Here is an 8,228-nt window from a genome sequence, read left to right on the forward strand (position 1 = left end):
AAAAACTGACACAACTCAGCTCCCCTGTCTTCTCTCTCCTTCCCATCTTGCTTCCCCTTGCGACACGTGGCGAGCAGGGAGACCACTTCCCAGGAATTTTCTAACACCACAGCGCGCCACTTGTCGCATGCGGAGTTGTCTTCCCTTCGCGAAGGTCGGCCTTTTTTTAGAGAATTCAGAGTCCCGGTCGTAGCTCTACTACTCGAACTACCTCTCACTGCGTCAGGTATCCAGATTGCCGGCACAAAAAAGTGCCGGCAAATATTTTTCAAGGCACAAAAAAAAGTGCTGCGTTTATTCCAGTCCAGGTAGGTCTTTGCCGGCATTTTTAAAAAAGTGCCGCTAATTGTATTTTAAGGCACTTCCAAAAATGCCGCTAGTTAGTATTGCCGGCACTTTTGTTAGATGCCATGGAATCTTTTTTTGATGGCACTTTCCGAAAATGCCATAGAATCTTTTTGCCGGCACTTTTCGAAAAATGTCACGAAATCTTTTTACTGGCACTTTTAAAAATGCCATTGAATCTTTTTGGTGGCACTTTTCAAGATGCCATAAAAAAAACTGACTACACTTTTCAATGATGCCTTATATTACATTTGAAGGCTGTTTTCAACAATGCCTTTAATTATGTTTACATGCACTATTCAAAACAAAGCAATAATCATAGTACTTGCACAAATATATGCAGTTATCATATTGCCTGGTATTTTAATCAAACACAGTAACATGATCATGCATTAAAATTGTAGCCAGGCATCTAAATTATAGGATATGGAACCAACATTTGCAAGTAGCATCTAAATTACAAAATCATTACATGATCTTTAACCAGCAGCTCGTCCCCAACCTCGCCGGCGAGGTCTCCTCTCCCAGCAGAGCATCTCGCCGTGATCTCCGGCAAGCACCACCACGGCAACCTCTGGTCTCTCCAACGGCATTCTTCGACCTCAACTGCATTCCACCTGAAGAAGAGAAGGATCAGAATCATCAAGCATGCACATATCCTACTTTACTGCAAATATTCAAAACAGTGCCCATATCTCATCACTAAATGCGCCGGGGGCAACTCAGTGTGTGCTGTGAGTATGGCTGAGTAGTACTCCCATATGGCATGCCCAACTGGTCAAATTGAAGTATCAAGTCACAGTTAGTCAGTAAACCCCTTATGATACTTGAGCTTTTAGACTCATACAGAGAGTCACAGTTAAATGATCATCGCTTGTTGTCATCATCCTTATTGTCGGATGATAGAACAATGATTTCATGGCTCTTGAGAGGAAGGCTGGGGTTGGTGTGGTTCGTGCTCTCCTGGAGGAGGGCCCTGGCACGTCGCGACTGCCATTACCAGAGAAGATATCCTTATACGCTTGTGGGCCTATCATGATATTTTATAGAAAGAAACTGTCAAATTACCACACAAAAAAGTCTGTCGAAGATATGAGCAAAAGAAGTGTCGAGGTGATTAGTAAAAGTATATATTCATCTTAAATCATGCCTATTTCAAAATAGACCTAGGTCTATCCTGTAACTATGTACATTTATCATACGTTTGCCGTTGCTAACGTAGTTGCATGATACATCAAAACAACCATACAATGCAGCCTATGCGCTAAGAGTATTGAAGCTCTGCATAATCAGCAAACCTTAGACGGAATGACTGCCAAAACATAAAATTAAGCACTCAAATAGAAAAAAGAAAGGGGTTCTCTATAAGTTCTACGACACCTTTGTTCAGTTAGTTGTTTCTATATCTCTACAAATCGTGTGTTCTAAATCCACAGAAATACACCACATAAGTTTTCAACGGCCGCCTTACCTTGAATAGATTCCTATGCATTGAGAGGATTTTTTCTATACCTGAAGGAGAGTATGGGCTAAATAAAATAGCATATATAACATAACAAGAAATTTTGTGATTCTCAAAGGTCTCTCCTTGGATAAACATGTGACATTGAAGACGATTGTTGCTAATTCACTTTGTAGCACTCAAAAGAGGAATATTGCTAATTTGTTTCACTAAACATTGCGAACACATAGCATCATGGCAGAATAACAGGATATCATGTGGAAGCTAGCACAACTGAATTGGCAATACAATGAACTATAAAATAAGTTGGCATCTTCGTTAATTAATGTCGTACGTGCAAGGTAAACTGAAAGGAAGCATCATATTAATGTCGAATACATAGTTGATGAGAAAAAGAACATACTGTGCACATAGATTGCCTCCTCTTCATGCTTCTGAACCCAGAAGGAAGGCAAATGCAGGTATTCAGGGTTTGAAGGAAGTTTCCAAAGTATGTATCATATATCAAGAAGACATAAAACATCAAAGTTGTTGCATATAGCGTGCTTTCAATTCATAATCATTTTACATGGCACTTGCATGGTTTTTAGTAGTCATAACTTAATACCCGTTTGGAAAATTTACATTCATCTGGCCCTATTCTCTGAGTTGGATGCCTGAATTTCCACGAAACACTGAAGAATGTGCACATTGCAGTCCTAAATCAAGTTTAAAAATTCGTAGAAGCTAGAGCTTCTTTGGGCCTGACTTGGGTTAAGTAAAGCATCAGCTCTGGTGAAACGAAATTAACTCTGAATTCACTATGCTTTCTTCCATAGATTTTATCATCCATGAATTAATAAAACCGAAATTACTAAATTACTCATATACTATTGCAAAAACATTGTTATACTAATAATCTAGAAACAACTTCCAGAAGGCCTTTCACTGCTGATGAACAACGCCTGTTAAACAATACTTGATTCATCTTTGGCTATAAAAAGGGCATTTTTTCCGTCATGAATAACTGTATCTCATATTCATTGGTATAATTTTTCTATATCCTGTTTGGTTGATGATATGAATTTCTTGAATTGTGTTATCAGCTTCTAAGTTCGTAATCGTATGTTGTTTTCCTGGTGGTGAATTCTCATTGCTTATGTGCTATAAGGTGCTCATATTGTGGGTTGGTTCGTCTTGGTGCTTCTGTCCATGTTTCTGGGAGCTGATGTTTGTGTTAAGTCTGTCAAAGTTGACTCTGACTGTTTTGAGTGCTCATCATAGTTCGGGTAAAACAAGTCTGGCGTCTTACAAAAAAAAAACCCATGGGTACCAAAAGCTACAAAGGAAAATCCAGGAACAGATAGGATGATGAAGAATTCAAGTGGTTGGCTATATGAAGCGCACAACAAGGCCATGAATGAATAGGTGTGGTACCTGCAGTTTTGGAGTATAGTTGACTGGTGTAAGAATGAAGTGTATGGCACATTTTGCTATAAGTCACTTCTAGTGCCAGATTTTATGCAAATGAAAATACAAGGCTACAGGATAGGTAGATAGCTGCAATCCAAATCCTTTTGTTGTGCTGCGTTGCCGGCCAATAAAACATTGCATGTTCAAATTTAGTATAAATATCACAGGACCAACATCTGAATCAGATAACACACATCCAAATGAAGGTAAATGAAATCGTTCTAGTATATGAACCCTGATTAGCTATGAAGACCATTGTTAACTTGATACTCATATCTTCTCTCTCAGAATAGAAGTAGTTTCAGCAAATTGCAATAATTCAAGGTAAAGAAAAGTAGCAGAGAAAAAAAGTAGACCTGATACTGGAAGATCACGCTCAAGCAGAGAGATGATCTTAAAAGAAGGTATTTCCAAGATGACACCAGCCGTCTAGCCGGGTGACAATTCTTGTGAGGCTTCTTGAGCTTTTTCGTTCAGTCTTGCTGCTACCATTGTCCTGAAGGTCCTGGAAACATGAAGAAAATCTTGCTCAGTTTCTTGGATAGTCTAAATTTGCAATATTTTGTTGTTTTGAATTAGAAGTCCACATCCACTGTGTATATTCAGGTTATTGGCATGTTGTTTGTGTTACTTGTACCTTTGTTAATATGTCATGTCTCAAAACCAGTACACTGAACCATAATCCTGATGTTACTTGTATCTCTGTTAATAAACAGTAGCTCATGGCACTCAATGTACTACTGTTTCGACGCATCAATGCCCTACGAAAAGTAACTGAAGAAGTACAAATTTGGACAACCATTGCAAAGACTAAAAGAAGTTATCCGTGCAAGGAAATATTAGTTTCCCATGTACTAACAAATTTGTACTTGGCATGTTATTAGTTATGGAAATATTAATTTCCCATGGCGCTCAATGGTTATTGGCATGTCATTTGTGTTACTTGTATCTTTGTTAATATGTCATGGCGCTCAATGGGGCTGGTATGTTTCGAGCTTTCAAAGCTAAACTAACAAATTATTAACCACCCTATAGCTCTGAAAAATGAAAAAAGGATTATAACTAACCACGGATGAGTTTGGGGGTGCCTCCAGGCAACTTCAGTCGAAGCACCTGCAATATCCACCAATTCGTCCCCTGGTGCCACATACACTGAGGTGAGCTAGTCCCACTGTCACATGGAAAAATAACCGATTATCTATAATGAAGAGCTACCGATCAGCACATGGTAAGAGAAAAGATAATCTGAGAGATGATTCAACAATAATAAAATAAATTCAAGTTAATCACCTAGCCTATTTGTCTCTGAATTTGGTCAGCCGCACCATACACAAGATTTTCCTTGAGCCACTTAGTAGCTGCAAAAATTAACCTTATTTGATTAACAGAATTCAATAGGACCACAACTTCAAGCTTACAGTGACGGTCATTCGCAAAAGAGAGAAGCTAATTTGGACCTTCTTATTTGCTGCGACAACTGACAGATAGTGCATAAAAATACGCTATTTGTTGTACAGATGCTAAACTTTGAGTTACAAACACAACTTTCGTTCTAAATTGTAGTTAGAATATCTAGTGACAACCTCTGTAATATGAACTGAAGACGAAAGTCGCATAAAACCCAAACAATTGTACTTGGATCAATAAATTACCATATAATTGCCTCACACGGAGCTCAACCACTCGATCTGGCTCCATTTCTGTCCGCTGTCCAAGGAACCCCCAGGTTGCCAAGACTGCACCTGTGCTATCATAAATGTTTAACACATGTATAAAAAGCCAAGATCGCATTGTTAAATACACACTGCCTTTGTATTGAAGGTTGTTTTCCTAGCATAGAAATTCTGATATAATGGAATCTAAAACAATCAGATACTTTTTTGATCAAAAAGGAATGGCATTGAAATTGTTGTTCTGAACTAAAAAGGTCACGTAAATCTGACCATTTAAAAACCCACTTCAAAATCATCAACACGTATAAAAGCTTCAGTGTAGAGTGTAGACAGTGGCCTATATTTGAGTGGTTTCTTGAACAACGCATACATTTGGCACTTGTGAGCCTAGATGACAAAGTCAGAATAAAAATCCCTAGTTCTTGCATAAACTGGACAGAAAAAACATCAAATCAGAAAATCCACAGCTCAAACTTGCTAGACCCATCTCCTACTAATTGCTGGTGGTTTGCTGAAACTTCACGATCTAAACACAACTGACGATCATGGAGGCTAGCAGAATTGCAGTGTTATTGAACACAGCCGCTCGACCTGCTGATGGCATGGGCGCAGAACGCACTGGCGCAGCTCACCTCGAGCGATCCGTTGGCGCTGGACCCAAATCGCGCTAGGATTGAAGCGCACGATTGAGCAGGAGCTGAAGCAGGTTGGCCCAAATCGCGCCAGGGTCGACTCGAGCCGTGCGACTGATCGGAGATGGGAGAGGAAGAGGAAGCGGGCGGGCGCGTACCGCGTGGATGGAGGAGGAGACGGAGGTGGCGGCGGCGTAGTCGGATTCGTCGGAGAGGTCGTGCGGCGCCGGCGAGCGCGGGTGCCACGCCGCCTCGGCGTCTGCTGCTGCCGCTTCGCCACACATCGGCCGACGACGGATTCTGGGGAGGAGGACGTCGTGCGAGGGCAGAGCGGCGTCGCGGTACCGTGGCGGCGACAGTGACGAACCCGACGGCTAGGATTAGGCGCAGCGTCGCGCTCAGGGGCGGAAAGGCGGGGTGCGGGTAGGGATCCAGTGGAGGGCACCAAGAAGAAGCTCTGCGTGGAGGCGGCGGCGGATGCGGCCTGCGTTGGACGTCGGCGAGCGGCGGCGGACGTCGGCGAGCGGCGGCGGCGTATTGGGGAACCGAGGATACGAGAGAGAGCGGTAGGTGCGGCCGTGCGGGAGATAAAAATGACACGGTTTGTTTGCATTTTACATTTAGGCCCTTTAGTTTTTTTGGGGAGGGCTGGGAATGCCAGGATTGCCGGCACTTTTAACAGCACTTTGGTAAGATGCCAGTAATAAGCAATATTACAGGCATTTTTTGAGAAACTGCCGCGAAAAAAATACCGGCACTTTGGTAAAATACCGATAATAATCCAACATTCACGGCACTTTCTAAAAATGCCACAAATTAGATGGTAATTTAAGGCACTTATTAGAAAGTGCCACTAATCACTATTATTAGCGGCATATTTTAAAGTGCCACCAAGAAAAGTGCCGGCAATACCGTTACGTGAGGTAGTGTCTGATCCATCTCCAGACAATGTTCGTAGCAGCTTAAAGCCCATTAGCCTTGGACTCCAACCATGCTGGATCGGTATTCACTAACTGCACGGGCACCATTCGACACTAATGGGCCGACAGCCCATGCTCTCAAGGAACAGAGCCCGGCGCGTTACCGAACGGGTCCCTAGAACACCAATTCTGTTTTATTAAATCGTATAAGCCAATGTATTATGAAATAATGCTGCAATATACATACCATTTAAAAGAATCAAGCTATGCGCGGCAGCGGCGTACTGCCGCGCCTTGCTTTGGCTAGTATACTATATACAAGCCAGATATGTAGTACAATGTAACATAAAATCTCCCTTGATTTATTAGTTACTAACACAGAAACCGCGAGACTACCAGAAATGAGAGACTTCACTTATATGATCAGCATAAGTGAGATGAAGTGACTAACACAAGTTCTAGAAAAAAAATTGAGACTGAAATTCAGGAACAATTTTTTTGTTAACTAACAGAAATTTTGGATTCATCAGCCGGCAAGTAGGTTGATTAAATATTGGGTTATTGACACACGAACCCTCTTGGCAGCAGGGACTCGATAGTTATCGCTATCAGGTGGGCACGTGGAGCACCGTTTGTTGGACGATTGTTTCCATCGCAAAGCATGTGCCAAGGCATGTTCAAATTGTTCTTGTCCGTCGTCGTTTCTCCCAAAGACATGATGAAATTCTTGTCCGTCCTCGTTTCTCCTACAGACAAGATGGTGGGGCGAGAGTAGGCTGGGACGGTAACCTCCATAGACGTTCCATCGCTGGTCGTTCGCAGACGGAAGCTGAATTTGGTAGTCCCACCACGAGAAATCTCCAACCTTCTTATTTTTCATCTTCCACTCGTCGTCCTTGGTGGTATCATAGCTGTAGAGGGATTCGCCTAGTCTATAGCGGAGCATCTTGTCGCTGTCAAGCCAGGCGCTACTCAACTTACCGTCGTCACTGCCGCCGAATTCGTCTATGTTGAAGGTGTAGCGCAGTTCCCACCTGCCATACAGACTCCTGACTTTCTTGTGGTCTTGCAGTTTAATCCGTGGTGGCTCCATGACCAAGAAATGGACCAGCTGCTTGTTCGCAACACGCCTGGCGACGCACAGCCGCCCGTGCAGTTCAAAGGCATACACCGATGCCGTGTTCTCCCCTGTGAACTCTTCCGGGAGGCGGTACGTGACGTGCGCCTCGCTCGCCACGTCGATCACCAGCATCCTATCAGGCTTGGGCACCCATCTATTCTCCATCCCTTCCATCAACACATACAGCTTGCCATCGACGAGCACTGGCGGTAGCCGTTGGACGCGGGGTACCATACTATACGGGAACATGTGCTGGTGCCGCCGCCATGGCCCGCCGCCTTCTTCTCCGAAGGTGTACACCTCCATGTAGTTTACCCATGTCTCTGGCCAGCCGCCATAATCTCGGAAGCAGAGGCGGAAGAGCTTGTACTGGCCCGTGGACGGGATGAAGCCCACGGCGTACCTGCGGCTGTAGACGTCCTCGGACTCCGGTGGTGGCAAAATATTTTGCTTCTCGCCGGTGACCGGGTTACACACGTAGACGGGACTATCTTTCATGTCGGCCGCGACGAGGAGGAAGCCGTTGCAGGCGTGTGTGGGACGGTACCAGGAGGCCAGGCCGGTGACACGACACATGGGCTTCCCGGAAGACCTGTCGATGAAGGCCATCTCAAGGCCAGTGCA

General features: G+C 43.6%; 1 long non-coding RNA gene across 8 annotated transcripts; it reads right to left on the minus strand.

Moving 5' to 3' along the window:
* Nucleotides 1-664: 664 nt before the first annotated feature.
* LOC127344063 (uncharacterized) lies at nucleotides 665-6,244 on the minus strand. Of its 8 annotated transcripts, none has more exons than XR_007877719.2 (7): nucleotides 5,565-6,244; nucleotides 4,912-5,001; nucleotides 4,550-4,617; nucleotides 4,327-4,430; nucleotides 3,616-3,764; nucleotides 2,211-3,223; nucleotides 665-1,375 (listed from the first exon to the last, which is right to left on the minus strand). It is a non-coding gene; the product is annotated as an uncharacterized lncRNA (long non-coding RNA). The 8 variants fall into 8 exon arrangements; XR_007877720.2 differs by having other exon boundaries at nucleotides 5,723-6,243; XR_011756006.1 differs by having other exon boundaries at nucleotides 4,912-6,244.
* Between the last annotated feature and the right edge of the window lie 1,984 nt (nucleotides 6,245-8,228).

Source organism: Lolium perenne, chromosome 3 (genome assembly GCF_019359855.2).
Source record: "Lolium perenne isolate Kyuss_39 chromosome 3, Kyuss_2.0, whole genome shotgun sequence".
NCBI classification, from domain to species: domain Eukaryota; kingdom Viridiplantae; phylum Streptophyta; class Magnoliopsida; order Poales; family Poaceae; genus Lolium; species Lolium perenne.